Here is a 21,691-nt window from a genome sequence, read left to right on the forward strand (position 1 = left end):
TACATCACTGAGCTGCATCTGGCTCAGGGCCAAAATGCTTGTGGTTTAATGTAATGAGACATTACTCTTTTGGCTGCAGTAGAGTGATGACCTTGAATGGTGGCAGGACTACTAATCTGCAGAGCGTTTATGAGCAGTTCTAAATCAGATTAACATTTGCTGTGTATTTGGATGTTTGGTAATGGCCTATCATTTCACTTTCCAAAAGGGAACTGAAATGGTCAGGGTGATTTTCTAAAGAGCATGCAAAGTTATAAACCCAGAGATGGTGTGGGATACCTGCAGAGAACACACTGTGCCAGAAATACTGGAGTTCTTTTTTGTATCAAATCCTTTGTTTTGAAAGCAGACTTCAGAATTTTTGTTGTATCAGATATATCAGAAAGACAGTGGACAGTCCAAAATAGATACCACTCACAGCATAAAATATTTACCCAATCTGCCATCAATAATACTCTCATCTTGTGAACAGCAGTGGTTGTGCTTAATTGTTTAGGTTACAAAACCTTCAGCTCAACTCTTGTCTTTTTTAGAATCTTTTTTCTTTTAAATCAAATCTGCTTGGTGATTGTCTGGTCATTGTTGCAGGATTGCCCTTCCCATGGCAAAAACAAAATTATTTTTGCTGAGCATTGCTCAGTTCTCAAGACTTAAAGACCAATAATTGTGTTTTCCTACTGATGATGGGATGTGCTATACAACTGTATGCAGCAATATGTCAGAGTGACAACAGTGTAGCTGTTGTCCTGAACAGTTAAAGGTCAGGTATAGCAATCCCACAAGTGATACTTGCATTTCCCATGAGAATTGGGCAGGCAGTTTGATAAGATGTTTTGCAAAGCATCCTAAAGCTTTCAGGGAAAGATCATGTCTAATTTTTGCAGTAACGTTGTGATCTCAGGAAGTTGTAGTCATAGTGAACTGAGGTGACAGGGAGCTTTAATCTCACTGCTGTCTGAACAGTTCTGAGAGGTGTTGTTGGGAGCACCAGTAGTCACTGCCCCTGGCTGGCAGCTGGCACCATGGTGCACAACTTGGATTAGTGACCCCACATTTGCATGATGGCAACAGCAGAGATCTACAGGAGGTGGCATGTGGGCTCTTCTAGTTGGTGCTGGAGCACTGTATGAGCCATTGGCTGCCTGTATATGGCACGTCCTGATAGGAAGGGACAAAAAGACACATACTTAGGCTTGAGTCCTCCAGTTACATTGGCTGCAAGCTTTCTACTTTGTATTTATAATGGAAAAGTGCAACACTTGGAAAAAATCAGACTGAATGTGAGACTGGGACTACACACTCCTCCATGCCCTCTGCTACTCATGGCTAGGAAAATGCCTTTCTTCTTGAAAAATTTTAAAAGGGATGGTTACCTCCACTACCTCTACCGTTTCCACTCTTTGCACCTTGCCAATAGACAATCCCAGCACACTGGCTCCCAGCTCAATAGAGAGGGAGAGGACTGCACTTGCCTGATACCAAGCAAGCACCCAGGGAATAGGAACTGGCCTGCCCAGCCTTCAGCTCTACTTAGCAGAAGTATCTGGATTTTCTCCTCTCTGTCTTATGAGTTAGGAACTTTTTAAAAGGTTTTTGATTCAGAAGAATGATTTTTTTTAAGGTAAAAAAAATCCCAAACCCCTAGATATGGGGAATCAGACAAAATTTTCTGTCTTAGTGTTGCATTTGGACATGTACAACCAGTAGCAGCCCAACCCTTTGTCTTCTTTCTTTGCCTTATACCATCTCTTCTATATGTACCTTTTCAGTGACAGCAATTTTGTCATATGTATTAGTACCAAAATTGCTACCCTCAAATTTTGTAAAAGGTAGATCTGAAGATAAGAATCTCACTGAATAAAATTCTAAAAGCATTTCCTATGAAGTTTTTAGTTACCTTCCAGCAGCTCTTGACAGAACTACTTCACTTCCTGGGAATTTTTTTTCACTGCATATCCTATTGTCTAAATGAATGGCAAACCAGACACAGGAAAGGAAATGACCTGAGGAAGATTAAATTCTATGTTGCAAGAAGGACTTATAGATACTCTTCCTTCACTCACATGCTCTTAAAAGAGTGTGATGGACCATGGAGAGAAGAACAGATCTGGGAGGTACTTTGTCTTGCCATGTGACAGGGGTCACGTACTGCTTTCTTCTAACACACAGGAATGAACATTGTTAGCTTAGAGAAAACAATGCTGTCAACCTTTTTTGCTGCATCCATCCCTTGTTTCCCTGAGAGACTCCTTAAATATTTTTTCCATCTTTTCTACCTGGTCTCCTCCCTCAGTTTTAAAGGGGGATTATATATAACCTACTAGCTCTAAAATGTAAGCAGTAGGCAGGACACAGGACAGCCAAGCTACAGAGGGAAAGAAATCTTTCTGTGCCTGGGTGATCAAATATTTGCATTAAACTCAAACTAGGTAACACATCGCTTTGTGGTTCTTCCTTGCTGCCCTCAACAGCCTTTGGACCTGTTGGGGTTTTAAGAGGTCTAGTTTTTTTTCTGTTAAAGGAATTTTCCCCCATTCTGTTACTAAGATACAAATCGCTGGATGCTTAAGAGAAGACAAAAGACCTGGCTACTCTTTTGTTTCACCTGGGTGTGGGGTCAGTTCGCTCTCGGCGTTCGGAGAGAGAAGCTGCAGAGAGAGAAGCTGCTGGTTCCTTTCGGCCATTTTTCTTTTTGCGGAGAAAGATCCCTGGATCCCCGGCCCACCTTCCCTGCCCCGCTGGAGGCCGGGCTGTGGCCGCCCTGCCCCGCCGCTGATTCGAGCCTTCGCTGCGTTGTAGCCGTGCTCGCCCTGCCTGCCCGACCTCTGGGGGGTTCCCCACTTGAATACATAGTGTCTGCCATCTGGGATTCGTGCTCATCCCTGCCGCTCCAGCCTGCTGCTCCAGCCCGCCATTCCAGCCTGCTGTTCCCGAAAGTCCAGCCGGAAACCGGGGCCAGCTGTTCGGGGGGGTTGTGAAGCCTTTGTTCCATCCCTCCCGGGATCCCAGGGCACCGGTGCCGCGTGCTCCCCGAGCTCGCTCCGGAGCGCCCCCTGCAGCCGCGGGGGAACCATCGCACCTGCCCTGCTCACCGGGAGCCGCCAGCGCCCCTGCCGGCTGCGAGCGGAACTGCACCCGAGGGGAAAGGGCCCGACAGCCGAGAAGGCTGGCACTGGGTTTGTGATTGTTTGCTGTTACTGCCACAGTTATTGCTGTTTGTTTGACTGGTTATACACATATAGATATATAATAGTAAAGAACTGTTACCCCTATTTCCCATATCTTTGCCTAAAAGCCCCTCGATTTCAAAATTATAATAACTCGGAGGGAAAGGGGTTACATCTGCCATTCCAAGGGAGGCTCCTGCCTTCCTTAGCAGACACCTGTCTTTCAAACCAAGACAGGACCCTTCAGCCTTTCACATGCAACTCTGACTTTATTTATTAAAAAAAAATGCTGACACCTGCTTCAACAACAGTATCTCCTGGGCCACACAATGGCTGAAAGCCCAGTAACCCTAAAGCAAGTTGAGATTCTTGGCTTGAAGGCAGCTAAATGGAAGCTAAAGACCTCAGTCCTAACCAAGGTGCTGCAGTTTAGCGCTTTGTATTTCTATTGCACTGCAGTCTTGCAGTTTTCATTTCAAAGCAGGCTTGCTTTTCCCCCTCACAGTCCAAATTTAAAAACAAAATCAGAGTTTTATTGTTAAAGAAGGATAGCATTGGGGATATTTCTCTCAGGTGTAGAAAATTCTTCTGTTGGCCCCTTCCTGAGCAGGAAAATTTTAAATACCTGTCTCAGTTTATTCTAGGGTCTGTGGTCATTTCAAGGGTCTTTAAGAGGATGCATGAGCTTGCATAAGACCTGCAGCATCACACCTGTGTGGGTGATTCAGGATAGAGGGGGGGGAAATGTAGGTGATTAGGGACAGGTGTTCGGAAGATATCACGTTGTACAGGACAGGTAGAACCCCTCCCCTCTACAGGTAATACGTGAGCAGAAGGAAGTGACGCGGCAAACCCAGGTTATTTAACCCGATGTAATCCATGAATAAACGCCATTTGCCGTCCACCACATTGGTGTCTGTGAGCTGATGGTCCGAACGACCTGAGGTGGTCGTCGTGCCATTCCTGAACCAGGTCGCTACGCCTCCGAGAGGCAACAAGTGGTGCCGAAACCCGGGAACCGGAATCGGGATTGGGAATTCGCCTGGACGGGTGAACGGCGGCCGGCGCGGCAGGACCAGCCCAGCGGGGAGGACGCTCCCGGACCAGCGAGGAGAATGGAAGCTCTCGCGAAGGTCGTATCTCAAATTCATAAGCAATGGGGTATTGATTGCAAGCCAAAAGATTTTACACTCGCTGTTGCGAGGCTATTGAAAATTGGGGTCATAGACCGACCGGTGGATATACTCCACCCAGAAGTATGGGACAAATGTACTAAGGCTCTGGCCGATGAAACAATGTCCTCGGGTTTGGGGAAAAACCTTAAATTATGGGGAAAAGTCGTGCAGGCTTTGCGTAAGGCTCTGCAAGAGCAGGAGACCTGGAAAGCCGCACGGAACTGTTTGCTGGCCACACCTCGGTTGGGAGTTTGGGCGGCCACGCAAACTACAGATGAAAGCAGCCCTGCCGAGTGCACAGGCTCGCAGGAGCAAGCACCCTCTCCACGGCCCCCCAGCCCAACCCTACTTACAGAGGGAAAGGAGCGGGCGCAGTCATTCTGGGGTGGGCTGGTGGAGGAGGCCAGGGGGGCTGCCATTAAAGCGGAGTCCGAAACGGCATGGGCGAGACCCCCACCCTATGTGCCAGAGAATGGCGCTGAACCGCAAAAGGATGGGGGGGGGGGGGGGGGCGCACATGCGGCCAGCGGGAGTGGGGGAGGTGCGCCAGATAACACAGATGCGGCCGGCGGGATCAAAGAAGGTCCACTAGATACCACAGATGCACATGAATGGAAAAGGGGGGGGAATCCCAGAGGGGGAACCAGGGCCAATCAGAGCGCTTGCCCAGAAACATGCCCTTATAAAGCAAGAGCCTCCCTCAGCAGCAGGCGGGGCGAGCCCAGGGGGAAGGAACGGCCCAATCTTAAGAGAAAGGGGCGGGGTAGGAGCCCGGCGAAAAAGCTCCGGAGCCCAGAAGTATCCAGTCAGTCGACTTCCAGCTCCGAGTCGGACTATAGCTGGAGCGAGTGGCCTGACGAATGGTCCGTAACCAACTCCGACAAAGATGATTTAAGAATAAATAAAAGCTATAACCACTGCGCTCCTACTCAGGCCAAGGGGAAATTTGAAAAAGAACGTGCTCCGCTTACAGACTGGAGAAAGATAAAAACAGCCTGCGCTGAATGGGCCCCTTCAGCCACGCTAGCTTTCCCGGTCCGAGTAGGAGAGCAAGCCAGAAACCAGAGGACTTACTCACCGATAAATCCTAAAGATATACAAGCAATTGTTAAAGCAATTGCAGACAGAGGGATTAATTCGGCTATGGTTTCCACCCTCATTGACAGCCTTTTTGGAGGGGACGACATGCTCCCGTTTGGCCTATCAAATACCTGAGTCAGCTCCTTACTATCCGTTTCTCAGCATACTAAACACTACCTTTTTGTCATTGAATCAATCAAACCCGAACTTTACAGAATCATGCTGGCTGTGTTATGACGCACAACCCCCTTTTTATGAGGGCATTGCACTTAATGTTTCTTTTAACTACTCAGCAGCACAAAATCCATACCAGTGCAGGTGGGACGCCCCCCAGAGAGGAGTTACTCTGAGTCAGGTAACAGGCCAAGGCAAGTGCTTTGGCAATGCAGTCTTAGCAAAACGAATAGGCGATGTCTGTACTGAATTTGTCAAACTTGACAAAACGATCAATAAGTGGGTGGTCCCATCCGTGTCAGGAATGTTTGTTTGCCAGCAATCTGGAATAAGCCCCTGTGTGCTTCTTGATAAGTTTGATAACTCCGCTGATTTTTGTGTCCAAGTTTTAATTGTTCCTAGAGTCCTGTATCACCAAGAAGAAGAAATGTACCACCTTTTTGAAGAACCTAGCCGGCTCCACAAGAGAGAAGTAATAACAGGCATAACCATCGCAATGCTGCTTGGCCTTGGAGCCACCAGCACGGCCACAGGTGTTTCAGCCCTCGTGACCCAACACCAGGGACTTTCTCAGCTGCAGATGACTATTGATGAGGACTTACAAAGAATTGAAAAATCCATCTCCTTTCTAGAGAAATCTGTCTCCTCTCTCTCAGAAGTCATCCTGCAGAACAGGCGAGGACTAGACCTCTTGCTCATGCAACAAGGAGGCCTGTGTGCCGCCTTGAAAGAGGAATGCTGCTTTTATGCAGACCACACCGGAGTCATACGGGACTCAATGACTGAACTAAGAGAACGGCTAGCCCAGAGAAAAAGAGAAAGAGAAGCCCAACAAGGATGGTTCGAGTCATGGTTTAACCAGTCTCCATGGCTGACCACCCTTGTTTCCACTCTAATAGTCCCCCTCACTATGTTACTCCTAACGTTGATTTTCGGGCCTTGCATACTAAACAAATTGGTGTCATTTGTTAAAAGCCGGTTAGAAAAGGTTAACATTCTATTTGTTGACCGCCAACAATTGCTCTAGAGCGCATTTATTTTGTAAATGTTATATCACTTTTTATAACTTATTATGTAGGTTTTTACTAGTTCTTGAAATTTTATACCATTTATACTTTACATGTTTTTTAATCAATCATGGGGGGGGGAAATTTGGGTGATTCAGGATAGAGGGGGGGGAAATGTAGGTGATTAGGGACAGGCGTTCGGAAGATATCACGTTGTACAGGACAGGTAGAACCCCTCCCCTCTACAGGTAATACGTGAGCAGAAGGAAGTGACGCGGCAAACCCAGGTTATTTAACCCGATGTAATCCATGAATAAACGCCATTTGCTGTCCACCACACTGGTGTCTGTGAGCTGATGGTCCGAACGACCTTAGGTGGTCGTCGTGCCGTTCCTGAACCAGGTCGCTACGCCTCCGAGAGGCAACACACCTGAGCTTGAAGCTCTTCACAGGAGCTGGGGAGAAGGTGTCTGAATCTCACAGTCACCAGGTGGTTTCTGTTGAGCTTCAGTGTCTTTAGGGCTCTGTTTACAAAAGAGCAAAATCCTCAGTTTCCAATTTGAGTGCCACTAGTCATTTGTAACCTGAGAAAGCACAGTGTAGCCAAACATGAAATTTGCTCCTTTTTCATTTCCACTCCACCAACCCCCCTCTTCCGCTCTCCTTTGAACTGTTCTCACCACTTGCCAGTGTAATACAGCTTGTTAACTGGCTGCCATTCTGATTTTTCACAAGTTTGCCACGTTGCAGTGACAAGACCATGTCAGGGGCCAGATGCTTCAGAGTAAATAAATAGCACATCTGGGATTTGGAAATGGGCCGGCTCTATATTATGGAAAAAGCTGGTGTGGAAACACATCCAAAGAATACACAGCTGGAAATCGTTAACTCTAGAAAGGGGGAAAAAAAAACCAAAAAGGAGACAAAAACTCAAGCATTACTGCTGCTTGAGATCTTGTGCATTATAATTGCTGAGAAACAGAAACTCAGTTTACACAGCAGTTAAATTAATAGCATTCCTTAAAAATTGATAGTTTATAATAATTGACCTCAAGCAACATAAAGGCAGCACAGGGTGGGAAGCTTGACTCCTCGCTGTCTGGCTTTCTTGGATGTGTTTGGTAACATCCCAGCTATTTCACAGGCAAGCTGGTGGGAGGATGTTGGTGGTAGAGGGATGTGACTGCCCTTCTGGAGCCACACTGCTGAGAACTGCAGCAGTTTCCCAGGCCCCCAAGCAGCCTGTGTCACTCAGGGTGTGCCGGCCCCAGAAAGGCACAGTGCAAGGAGACTGAAATGGAGGCGGCCATGCTCACAGCATCACTCCCACAGGCAGAGCACCAGCACCACTGATAGATGATTCAGGAGGGTGAATCAGCAGCAGCCACAGAAGGGGCTGCTCCCACCCACTCTCTGAGCCAAAATCATGTGCTGCGTCCACCGAAGGGTTTCAGCAAGGTAAAACCAGGACAGGGGAGGCAAGAAGGAACCCAATATAGATTGGAATTGTACCTTCGGACTTTTTTGTTTTGTTCTAGGATCTCCTTGTTTAAAAACAAAAAAGGCAAGCCTAAGCAACAAAGCCTTCAGACAGTGAAACTACTGTAATCAATTATTTTAAGCACTGCTCCAAGGAAGGCATGCATCATGCAGGAAAGCTCCTACTTTTCATATGGGCACCACTCCTCCTGAGAGCTATCAATGCAGTGCTAGAGGCTGCCGCAGTCCCCATGCTCAGAGACCACCTCTCCTTCCAGTAACTGTTTAAAAGCTCAGAATGATCCTGTTTTTCCTGGATGAGATAAGCATTGATTGCAGGTCAGAACCAGCAAAGCCAAAACACCAGGTATCCTTGATCTTAAGACAATGTAGCAGCTTGTGCTTCTGCAGTAGGTTCATCACACATCGGAGAGAATAAAGCATTTTTTCACTTACTTTTTTTCCTTTCTTGTTTGCCAGGCTTCCTTTCCCTGGTACACATTAATTTGGATATATCATTGCATAAATGGAAAATGGAGCAAACCCGGATTTCTAGACCAAAATATACCAACTGGGCAATTTTGAATCTATTGTTGCCTGTGTATAAAATAGGGCTAATCTACAGCAGTGTTAGATAATGTTTTACTGTATATTTTCTTGTACGTTTAAGAAGCCCTTTCTTGTGCCAGAACAGATGCCATTTCATTTTCTGCATGCCTCATAGTGATGCCTAAGTATTTCCTAATGTTTATTTTATTTACCCTAACAACACTCTGTTTTCATTTTATGGTTAAGAAATAGGATATTTTGGCAAAATCCTTAAAGGATTTTGGGCAGAAGAACCTAAGGACTGTCTCTAAAAGCTTCCTGAGCTGCAGACATAGGGGTGTGCAGTGAAGAGATGTGTTTGGTGCCTCTGTCCCTTACGCGGACAGACAGCATTCCCCTTGCAGGCAGCCCTGCCCACGTTTCTGCTATGCCCTCATTTACACCTTATTTACCCCTTTGCCCTTAATACCTTAACCCAGGTTAAGCTGAAGGCAAGTGCTCAGTTGATTGCATGGAGAAGAAACCTAAAGCCTGAGGCTAAGAGCATGGTATTTTGAGAGAGTCAGATCAAGAAAACCATGTTGAGTGTGCCCACGTCAGCAAGCCAAGGCTGTTTGCTTGACCTGCCACAGGATGTTCTGTCCTTTGTCTGTGTATTACTAATGATACCAGCAGCAGTTACAGTTTTTACTATGGTCCTTTCTTAAAGCCCCACAAAGAGCAGGCATTAGCTTCTCTACAAACACAGTGGGTCATACACCAGGATATTGGGTTCAGTTGTATAATTAAGAATTAACTGAAAGAAACTGTATGGCATAGGCAATACAGGAAATACATACCATAAAACAAATCTGCTGGAATTTCTGAAGCTGTGTTAATCCAAGCAAAACAAAATAACCCACAGAAGGCTGGAGGCAAGTCCTGGCTTCCCAAACACTCGGCTCCCTCTTCCTCAGAGCTGTTTCCAAACTGACCATACTCATTTTCTCCAAGAAAGATCTGGAGTACTCACCCTCAGGAGAGGACGTAGGAGGAAAGTCCAGAGTGGAGATGCCTCCTTGCAGTGCTATGTCCATTTGCTCTTACTGCAGCATCGTAGTTGCTATTTACTTGGCAGCATGGTTTTTATGGATCCTCTTAAAAGAGTCCAGGCCCTCTCTCAGGGAATTCAAACCTGAGTTCCGTGTCACAAATTATGTAAGCTTTATATTACCCAATATTCACTGAAAGAGAGCAGCTGTGACTCTGGCACCAGGAGGACATTCCTGCCCCACCTGCATGTCTGCAGCCACACAGTAGCTCAGTCTGGGGTTAACAGAGGAGCTGGGGGCTGTGTTGGGGAGCAGACAGATGCAGTGCATCAACAACTGATTGCACAGCTCATGTTGACTACATGGACTTGTTTTCTACAAATTCTTTGAGAATCAGGGACTTTGAGGGTTAGTCAACAGGCTTCCCAGCCCAGTGAGAGCTCTTTAAATGACGAGCAATGTGAAATGAGATGCTAATACCCTACCAGGTGAGGAGGAGATGGACCAACCTGCTGAGCAGAGGATGCAGAGAGGTGTAGACAATGGAGACCTCATAAACACCAAGATAAGGACGGAGGGAGTCTGCCGCTGGGTCCTTCCCTCCCATGGCTAGTAGGAGTAGGGTGCTGCTGGAGACATATGGAATGGAATATATGGTCCTGCTGCTGTTATACTAGGCAGTGCAGGATAAGCATTGTCCGTCACACGTGATGGGCCATGGAGAGCTACTCGTTACAGTGGGGATTCTGTAACATGATGTATCACTGGCTCTTAGTCTTCTAGAGCACCCCCTTACACAGGCAGCTGTTGGCATGCTCAGTCTGCCTTGTCACAGTAGGAAGACATGGAAAAGCTGAAGCACGTGTTAGGAGTCTCAACACATGGTGAGCCAGAGTAATAGGGCATGTGTAGCACCATGCTGGGATTAGGACTTTATGGAAGTTCTAGAATAAGGGCAAGGAGTTACAGAACTAACTGGGAAGTGTGTGTGGCTATTAGGCTAGCCATCCTATCCATGAATGTTTTATGGAGATCAACAAGGGTCATCAGGATTCTGAAGGTGATATAGCCATAAAAGCCATGTGAACACAATGTGGGCTTGTGAATCCTGTCAGTATCACCACTTCCTAGCAAAGGAATTGCCTCTGATCCTCTCAGGGGGTTGGTATTATAGCTATGCCAGGGACCTACAAGATGGCATCACTGCCTGCTACCCCATAGCAAATAATTTGTCAAAAATGGATGGGTGCTGCTGAGTGCAAAGGACCATGAACACCTCTTTCTTGGTGGGAGAAGGTGCCCAGAAGGCAGCACACTGGATGACAGGCTACACCTTGGACCGGTGTGAGTGAACATGAACACCCTCAGTTATTTGCCAGTTGTTCAGCTGCTGGGGCCAAGCTCTGCTCTCTGAGAAGAGGAGCCTGTCCAGGCTGTGTCCTGCTTCAATACCAAAGACCCCAGGTACTTCTCCTGCAGCTCCTGCAGCATTGTCTCCTCCAGACTGGGAAGACCAGCCCAACAGATGTCCTCTCCACAGCCCAGAGAAGGAGGGCAGCTGGGTGCTGGGCACTGTGGGAGCCAGCGGACAGGAAGCAGTGGTGGCAAGGGCACGGTGGAAGGCAGCACATTGTCACAGTGAGTGCCAGGTGTGCTTCACAACTGTATGGAGAATGCATGGGCTGATGAGTGCATGAAATGCCTGTGGTTGCAAAGGCTGCAGAGGACATGTTGCAGATGATGTGCTCTGTGAAGCACTGGGGTACCTGCTCTATGCCAGACAGCTCTAACCTTGACTATTACGTACATGCGCAGATCTTGGTGGGATTCTTTGCTGTCAACACAAAAGCCAAGAATTGATTTGATTTTCCAAACAATTAATTTTAAGGAGTTGAACTTCTTCAGTCAAATATTCAATATTTTTTTGTGTAAATAACTCTTACACAACAACTGAACTTGATTTTATTTTTTTGTGTAAATAACTCTTACAAAATAACTGACTTGATTTTATTTTCTCTGTGAATCCTCACATAGTGAGAATAAAAATAGTTTTGCTTGGTACAGCTAAGTGTAAACAATTAAATAAAAGCCCAAATACAAAAATCTGTGACTTTGGTAGAGCTAGAGTTCAGCTTAGAGCCATCTAGAAACTTCAGGGCTAGTTTTACATTAGTGATGCTTCTTCCAGATGCTGACTGTTTACAGAGGCAGTCTACATTGTACTGGTCTGTGTGTGATTCACGAAATGATCTACAACTCTCTAGTGAAAGCTTGGGGTTTGGAGCAGTTTGCAGCTAGTTAAACCACTGAAGAAAAACAAAAAGCTGAAGTCACAGACCCCACGAGCAACAGGTCAGTGCCTGTCAGTCTGAACTTGCCTGTGCTTATTTGAAAATATGCCTTCAGCCTATCTGGCTTTGCAAGCTTGTTTGTTTGTTTGTTGGGCTTTTCTTCTTGTTGCAGCACATTTGTTGCTTCTTAAGGATAATGTGACTTTAGAATTAGTACATAATGGAAAATGTTATGTCAAGCATTTCCTTGTACTTACAGTTTAATCTGTTAAAGATGATTTACTGATATACTGATTGTTTTTATTAAAAAGGGAGAGGTCCCTCTTTCTAAGTTTCTCTAGAGCTGTACTTTGTTTATGTACAAAGTCCAGTATGATATTGCTGTCTGAACAGTCTCTTAAAGTATCACATTTTTTTTAGTGTACTGTTTATGGTGCTTGATTTTTTTAATAGGATAGGGTAAAACCTGTGTAAAATATGGACAAAATAATTCTGGATAACAAACCTCAGGTTTTCCTGAGACTTGTTTCCCTCCTATCCTCTCAAGACATCAGCACAAAACTCTCTACATCCGTGAACTTGGCCTCAGAGGGTGCACATTTTCTTCTCAGGCAGGAGGCTGAAAGTCTTGGAAGAGGGATCAGCAGAGAGATGGGACCATCCACTGCACTTGTCTCCAGAGGTTGCCAAGATCAACCCCTGCCCAGGTGGGGAAAAGCTGGTACTTCACAGCTTGAGAGCATCCCACAAAAATGCAAAATCAGTGCTTGTCAGAAGCACTGAGCATTCCCAGTTGACTGGAAAATGACTAATCTTGTCCCAGTTTACAAGAAGGACAAGAAGGATGGAAATTACAAGCCTGTCAGTCTCACTTCAGTAGCTGGTAAAATTATGGAGAAGATTCTTTTGGGAGGTAATGAAAAACACCTGAAGGACAATGCAGTCATCGGGCACAGCCAGCACGGCTTCATGAGGGGAAAGTCCTGCTTGTCAAACTTAATTTCCTTTTATGACAAGGTAACCCACCCAGCTGATCAAGAAAAGCCAGTAGATGTAATCCCTTTAGATTTCAGTGAAGCTTTCGATACTGTCTCTCTCAGGATCCTTCTGGACAAAATGTCCAGCACACAGCTGGAAAAACACATCATGCAATGGGTGAGCAACTGGCTCAGGGGCTAGGCACAAAGGGTTACAGTCAATGGGGTGACACCAGGCTGGGGACCTGTCACTAGTGGAGTTCTGCAGGGCCCCATTCTCAGCCCAGTTCTCTTCAACATCTTCATTACCTTCTTGGATGCAGGACTTGAAGGGATACTAAGTTTGCCGATGATACTGAATTGGGAGGAGCTGTTGCATCCCTCAAGGGCAGAGAAGCCCTGCAAAGTGACTCTGACAGATTACAGAGATGGTCAGTCACCAACTGTATGAAGTTTGACAAAGCCGTGTGCCAGATTCTGCACCTGGGATGGGGAAATCCTGGATGCACAGACAGGCTGGGGAACAAGAGGCTGGAGAGTGGTGCCATGAAGGGGACCTGGAGGTCCTTCCTTTTAGCAGGGGGGTGGTCCCGGGTGCAGGGGAGCCAGCTGGAGACACAACACGAACACCAATACGATTTGAGCATCGTGCTCCAGTTTTATTGTTTACTTACACCAAGTCATACTTTGCAAAGTTCACGCCCCTTTCCCATGAGAAAGCCTCTAAGCAGCGGGGGAGCTGACCAGTGTATACCTTTTCCCAAGGCTGTTCAAGGCTGCCGGCTGGCAGGTGCTGAACAAGCCTGTCTTCAGCCTGAGGCCCCATCAGGGGTACTTCTGCAATAGCCCTGGGATGCCAAAGCCCTCCTGGGGTATCCTATGCCCCCCTTCCACAAGGAATTCCTCTACACTTCCTGGTCAGTGGAAGGTTGAATGGGAGTCAGCAGTACCCTGGCAGCAAAGAGGGCCAACCCTGTCCTGGGGGGCATCAGGCACAGCATCCCCACCTGGGCAAGGGAGGGGATTTCCCTCTCTGCTCTGCACTGGGGTGGCCTCACCTTGAATATTGTGCGAAGTTTTGGGCAACAAATATAAGAGAGACATAAAGCTATTGGAGAGTGTCCAATGAAGGGCAACAAAGATGGTGAAGGGCCTTGAGGGACACCATACGAGGAGCAGCTGAGCTTACTTGGTCTGTTCAGCCTGGAGAAGAGGACACTGAGGAGAGACCTCATTTCAGTTACAACTTCCTCATGAGGGGAAGAGGAGGGGCAGGTACTGATCTCCTCCCTGTGGTGCCCAGTGACAGGACCTGAGTGAATGGAAGTTGTGTCGGGAGGTTTAGGCTGGATATTAGGAAAATGGGATTTTCACCCAGAGGGTGACTGGTCACTGGAACAGCTCCCCAGGGAAGTGGTCACAGCACCAAGCCTGACAGAGTTCAAGAAGCGTTTGGACAATGCTCTCAGGTACATGGTGTGGCTCTTGGGAATGGTCCTGTGCAAGGCCAGGAGTTGGACTCAATGATCCTTGTGTGTCCCTTACAACTCAGCATATTCTGTGATTCTCTGATTTTAGACCCATGGCTTTGGGGCAATTTTCACACGACCATTTGACAGGCTACATCAATCCATCTCTGGCATGCTCGAATGACTGGGATTATGTCTCTCCCCAGAGGCTGACCAGACGCTCTCCTGGCCAAATAAAATGGTCATCCTTGCCAGAGTTTGAATATATTATGTGTCTGTATTTTCCCATCTACAGTCCCCTATTCATTAGCATATGCTGAGTGCCAGTGTTAATTGCTTTCTCATCCCATGCCTGTGAGGTAGGAGAGGTCATCACAAGCTGCATGGTGGTCTGCAGCTCTTGTCTGGGTTTCTACCAGGACGCTTTTTGGATTTCAGGAATGTATATTTCCCAGAGACGATCCGGTAACTTCTTGTGAAGGCTTGCAAGGTTGTGTAGGTCAGAGTAGTTGAGGAGTTTCATCAGTTCTGTAACTGATTTCTGGTTTTAGGATTAAACTTTTCTCTTGTTGCTCTAACATTCACATTTATTAGACATCTGAAAATGTCTTGGATCAACACAAGCCTCTTACGAGAATTGTATGTTAATTCACAGTGTTGTATCTGCACCTGCACCATCTATGAATCTATTATATTTACTTTTCATCTTGTCTTTTGTAGCTTGAGATACAAATTTTCCTCTCTGTTGACAACCTGACCCTACTACTGAATGGCTTTATGAGGATAGTGGTTCAACTTCACAGTGAACTTCTGATTTCACAGGCACGGAGTTATTAGAGATTATATTGACTGGCTATTTTTCTTTAAGTTATATTTATAAAAACCTTGTAGAAACATTCAGGTAAAAGTATAGGATTTTGAGGGTTTTTTAAGTTTCATGGTCTAAATAAGAAAAAGAAAAGAGGACAAATATTATGCTAAATTTGAACTGAAACAGGTTTTGGGGGACTGGTGAAATATTTGCTTATGTTACCAAATTTTCTAATTTTACTCACTTGTTTAATTTAGGTTGGTTTCTTTTAATATTTCATAATACAAGCTGAAAAGTTTCATTAGGCAAACAGTTGTGGGAAACATTATAGCAGTTCCAGATATAAATGCTTCACATCAAAATAGTTCTGCACTGACTGCTTTATTCCCTCCTCAAGTCCTCGACTCAAAAATCTTTCACCAAACTAATTCAAACCGAAGTCAGACTCACTAATATTCCCTTTTTCATATGTTCACTTCTAATTTTTTTATATATAATCTCTCATATGTATGTAACACCTCTGTTATAGATATAGCATCCCTCTAACAAGAATCTTGGTACAGAAAGGTCTTGGTTTTCATTAACTATTTTTTTTTTCAATCTGCTACTATTAATTCCATGGTAGGTGTTAGAAACCATTCTTTCAGTGCTGAAATCTTGCACTGAGCCCATGACGTTTCCCCACAAAACATTCAGTGTACTGCTTTTTGTGTGTATTTCCCAGCATGCTAACCAAAACAAATGGAAACACTAGACAAAACCACTGCCACTAAGGAACAGAAAAATCTGCTCCTACTTGTTGTCTGTCCTGCACAGGAATGAAGTTCTATTTTAAGGGGTAACTGGCTTCTGATGTACAAGGCACCTCTCTATCACCACCTCATTGCTGTCACTGGGGCATTGTCAGGCATGTTTTGAACACTAATTCTATTCCTTCTGATGTTCTTTTTCAAAGGGAATACTTGTTTCTGGGGATTTTATTTTATTTACCCAGTCTTAACTCTCTTCTTTTTAATGCTTTTTGGTTCATACTTGCTTAACTTTCTTCTTTCAAAATAGAACACACTCTTTTTGATCTTCTGGGGTGTTTTTCAGTCAGATATTCATATCTAAACTGGAATGGACATCCCTATGTGGTTAAATATTCGTGGTTCACTCTTTTTGCAATCTCCTGACAGCAAAGTAGTTAAGTAAATATTTCTGGAGGCTATAGGATTCCTTTCAACAGGAGAAGAGTTCTTTCTTCTTTATAAAAATAAAGAAGGAAACAGAAAATCCAAGAAGAAAGAGGGAAAATATTTTCTTTCTTGCTAAGCCTAAATATATGTGTGTGTGTGTATTATATACATACACACACATATATATGTGACATTTTTCAAGGATTTCTGTGCTCCTGGAAGAGCATCTTACAAAAAGTTTTCAAAGTCCGTGTCCTTTCGGGACATACTGAATTCTCCCCTTATGAAGGACAAACTAACAATGTGTTGAGATGCAAACTCAGTCACCAAGCTCTCATTTCCATATCTGGCAGTGACAATACCTTATTTTCCTTTCCCTGATACACTGATAAACAGTCAAGATAAAGAGAATTATATTCTGAAGAGTCATTCCCTGACAAAACCCAGTGTTTTGGATCCCAAACCACTCCCTACTTAAATCCTTTCTCCCCTTTTAATTTAGCTATATCCTCAAGCCCTGAAAATTTAATTAAAATAGCTTGGTCCTCTGAAATTTCACTGGTCTTCCTGTACCACTAAAGGGTTGCTGGATATTTAAAGAAATGCTGTTCTGCCTTATCATGTGTAGTGATACTAATGGGAAACTGTGAATAAAATATTTATTGAAAATAATGCTCATTTTTTCTGTGTTGTTAATGTTAATATTAATATCTTTATCTCTGGACCTCATATTAAAATACAGTGTAATATGGCACTACTAGCAGCAGGAATACAACTGAATACCACTTGAGGACAGTTCCAGCCTCCCGCTCTAAAATATGACCAAACTTCCAGAGCCACAGGGTCAGGCTTGCTGGTGTGAACCTCTCTGGTCACCTTATTTATCTCCTTTTCCAAAGACTGGCCCTATGGGCAAGGACAGTTTCATGTGTTTCCACCCTTCCTTCCTCATTACCCATTTTGGCTACCTCCTCTCCTCCAGCAGCTTTTTTCCTTCCAACAGCTCTGTTCCTTTTGGTAAGGAAAAGTAGACACATGCAGATGAAAAGTGATGACATTTGCTATGTTGCCTGTGGACATCTGGAGTAGACAGTGTTTGAGTGTTTGTGCAATATCATCTCAAGACAGTCCAACAGAACAAAGTTACCAATTTCTTCCCTGCCGCCTGCAGCAGACAGGGTCTTTACAGACCCACAACTCCTCTTTTTGTCTCTCCTCTTGTTTGTCCCTTGGGTACCAGTTGTGATGTTTGACACCATTGCAGGGCCAGGTGTCTTCCTGGGATCCTGCTGGGTGTGTGGGGCACCATGGTCAGGCTACCGGGGGGAGAAGAGTCCCACAATACTTACCTGACATGAAATTAATGGGGGCAGATCTCAGTCTCTAAAGGGCAGGTTCAGTTCAGGATTACAAGCAGAGATTTGAGAGGAGAAGAACATCACACTCAAAACCAGTTTTAAATGCCTTTTTTTTTTCCTGACTGGTTTGCTTATTCTGCCACTCAGGAACTCAGTAGAACTCAGCCATTCAATGAATGCCAGCAGCCACGTCTCAACCCACAGCTTTGCAGCTCACTGTGAAATCTCCTTTTAGAGGCACATGTTCCCCTGAACACAAGGAGAACTTGTGTTCCCCTGAACTGAAGCTATCAGTTCCAAACCGTACCTTGGACCATTCTGGCTGCAAGAAAAAGTTTCAGAAAAAGTACTGATGCTGGGCAAGGTGCCACACTCCACAAAGATGCTAATACAATAACTTCAGTACTCAGGAACTGCCCTGTAAATGTCATGGGACATTAACCCAAAATTTTTATTCAGATTGCAATACCTATCTTGATGAAAAAGGGAAAGCCAGTGAGAGACAAAAACTAATAAAACAAAAGGAATTCAATGAGTTCTTCCTCCAAGCTGATCACACATCCTCATAGATAAGTCTCTGAAAGCTGTGCTTACTATAGCTGGTCTTTCTGAAATCAGTGAAACACACTCCTGCAGATACATCCATGTACAACCTGCTATTTTCTGCTGCATCTTTTTGCAAGGTTGTGAGATAAACATGAAAAAAATATTATGTAATGAGTAAAAAACTATTCCAAATCATTTCCTGTCATTCATGAAGTTGTTTGGACACTTTCAGCAGTAAAAGAAGCTACACCTTGCTCTGCCAGCTCTTAAAGTCTAGAGCTGTCAAGGTAACGGAAAATGGGACTTAGCATATAGGACATTTGATTTCTCACCCCTAAAACACTGTTGGTATTCCTAAATGGAGTGCTCATAAGATTGAAATACAGAAATTTGACATGGTTACTTTCTTACATAGCTTTCTGCCTTTCTGGAGATGGAAGCATAATCAGACTTAATATACATTTGTTCAAAAGGAAACTATTTATTCTTGTCAGAAAAATCAGAGAAAAGAAGACCTGAAGAAATATTAAAGTTGTAAAAGGTTTTGATCAACTGGAATGAGATAAGCTCTTCAGTTTGATGAGAAGTCTGGAAAAACAAGAGACATACTAAAAACTAGGAAATTAAGAGTGAAAGAGGAATTCAGGCACAGCTATTTCAATCAAAAGTAATAGGTACGTGGAATAAATTATTGGTAGGTGAAGCTATTGAAGCAAATAAGAGGAATGAATTTAAAAGACAGCTAGACATCTTTATGGAGAGAGCAAAAACTTCACATTTTTCCTACTTATATTCTTTGGTTAGATCCAGGACTTAGTGTCTAAGAAAAGGACTTTTAACTGCTTAAATTCAGAAATACATCCCAAAAGTCCCAACTGGCTACTGAAAATGCTAGAAAGACCTGGGTTACATAGTCCCAATCATGCTGAGACCTAGGACTAGGGCTGTGTCAGTCCATCCCAGAGCACAGTGCTGGCTTCCACCCCAGTCCAGATTTGAGCCAGTGTTCCCCATGGGCCTGATGCAAAGCCTGGTTTTGCAGCATGCCAAATGCAAGGTAGGGCACAAGGTCCCACACAAAAAACAGTAGCAGCTGCCACTTGACTTGAAAATGATGAGAGGGTAGTGCTAACCTGTGCTATCTTTGATATAGTGCTTTGATAATAACATCATGGGATGAATGTGGAGGACCCTGATGCTTTTTTTCCTGGACGGCTCTGAAATCTGAACATACTGAATGTAAGAGGAAGGGGTGAATCCCTTTTCTCCAAGGGGGGTTAATCATGCAAAAGAGCATTTCAGACTCACTCAATCAGAGAAATAGTAAGAAGTAGCATGAGTATATCCTACTAGGTGGGCAGATTGGGAAAATTCCTATACAGTGGTTGCTCTTTCTCAGGATTGTTGCTACTTTTTGTATCATACCATCTGGTTACATTCTTTTTATTAGTCTGGGATACTTCTACCCTGGCTGATAAAAATACTCTTATCACACTTACAAGTTTTCAAAAAAGCTCATTTCATTATCTCTTGAGCAGCTTCAAGCTGCCAGCGGAGAACACCACAGGGAGACCGTGAGGTGGCTGTGGCTCACTATCTGGAAGATATGAGTGAACTGGGCAATGTAAGGCTCAGATCATAAATACATGTTGAGCTCTGACTAACATTTACAAGAGCCGAAAAGAGACTGTGGAATTGATTTCAGAAACTTTTAGGACATTTCAAGCTGTCTGCAAGATGTCCCCTTCTGTTCCCCCTACTCCCCACCCACTTAAATTGCAATCATATGTTATCAGAGTGACTCCAAACAGGCTATGACAAAAAACCATGTTGTCTTTCATTTAGGCTGAGTCATCCGCTGCTCAGCTGTTGGGATAGATTTTCATCTGGGTGCTGGGATTGCACACACTGTGCGTCTGAAGCGGAGCTGGAGCCAAACGGAGGCAGGCAGAGGAAGATAGGAGAGACTGTGTGCAGCACTGCAAGGCTGCCCAGGAAGGATAGGGGATCCCCAGGGACACCCTCCTGACAGGGAGGGAGCCCCCCAGGGAGGCAGCACCCCATTCCTGACTTCCTGTGACTCAAATGACACTATGTAATCCCTGAAAGGCCACAAGTGGAAAGCAAAGTGCACAACTGGAGCTGTTTTCCAATGAGACCCAGAAGCTGATGGAGTTAAACCTCTCTAAGGTTTAAACTGATTTACACACCACTTGCCTTAGTGCTGAAAAAAAAAACCACCTTGGCAAGATTTGTAATGATAAGAAAGTATCCTGTTAAATTAGTACTGATAAGCACTCTGCACTCATTTTCTGAATTAACTTTGCATGACCCAAAAAAACCATGCTCAATGAGGTAATTGTATTGTGCTTGAATCTCTCTAGTAAGACTTTCTCCTTTACATCTAGTTCAGGGGACAAGTGACCTGCTAATGCTGTGGAAAACAGAGCAGAGGTAGTGCTGGAACAGGGCTGGCATCTGGCTAGGAAGGCGACTGGGTCATCATCTGGAGGTAGGTCTGGGGATGGCTTGACTGAAGAAAAAGGCAGAGGCTGTTGAGAAACAGAGACTCATCTGGTAAAGCAGGTGGGAAAACATTCCTGCCAAACTGCAAAACACAGCAGGCTGCTATTTTTAAAGCACAGAAGGTAGTTATAATTTGGAGGAAAGGTGAGAAATTACTTCTGAAACATCCAACTTCCGTTTTGTTTCTTTTAAAGAATTTGTAATGCTTCTATATCTGAATTTCTGTTACAGAATGGTGAGTGATTGCTCATATGAAGATCATGGCTTGCATAAAGAATGCAGAGGTGAAAATCCGTTCATATCTAATCCTTGCTCTGAGACTGATACAAGCTGTGACCTTGAGCACATCACTTAACCTCAAAGGAACAACTTGAGGATTCATTAGCTGGTCCTTGAGGAGTGCTTTGAAGATGAAAAAGGCTTTATAAGTGGCAAATATTATTATGTGTTCTGGGACCTGGAAATTTTCCATGTTTGTATATATAATCATTTACAGAGGATTTACTACATAAAAGAAACCGTAAATTTTGCTGAAAATTGCTGGAGTGAAGATAAGAACAGCCTTTTCCATCTGAGGGGATTTTTCATGGTGGTCTTTCTCTTCATTTCCATGAAGCCTTTACAACATGAGTCAGGGATGACCGTTTCTCTTGTTTCAAAGGGAACAGTTGCATTGGTCACTTGCTGGTCAACAAGTGCAAGGGTGAGGGAGAAGGTTTACAGGGAATGTGCTCCTGAGCTACAAAGTGTAGGTCCACAGTGTGGGCTCATCCCCAGCCAGGAGGTTACATAGGATGTGTGAAGTGTATTCCATAGAGATCCAGTGCAAGAGGATTGCCAATCAGCACTCACCAAAGCACAAAGCCCTGTTGG

Source organism: Corvus cornix, chromosome 2 (assembly GCF_000738735.6).
Source record: "Corvus cornix cornix isolate S_Up_H32 chromosome 2, ASM73873v5, whole genome shotgun sequence".
Classification (NCBI taxonomy): domain Eukaryota; kingdom Metazoa; phylum Chordata; class Aves; order Passeriformes; family Corvidae; genus Corvus; species Corvus cornix.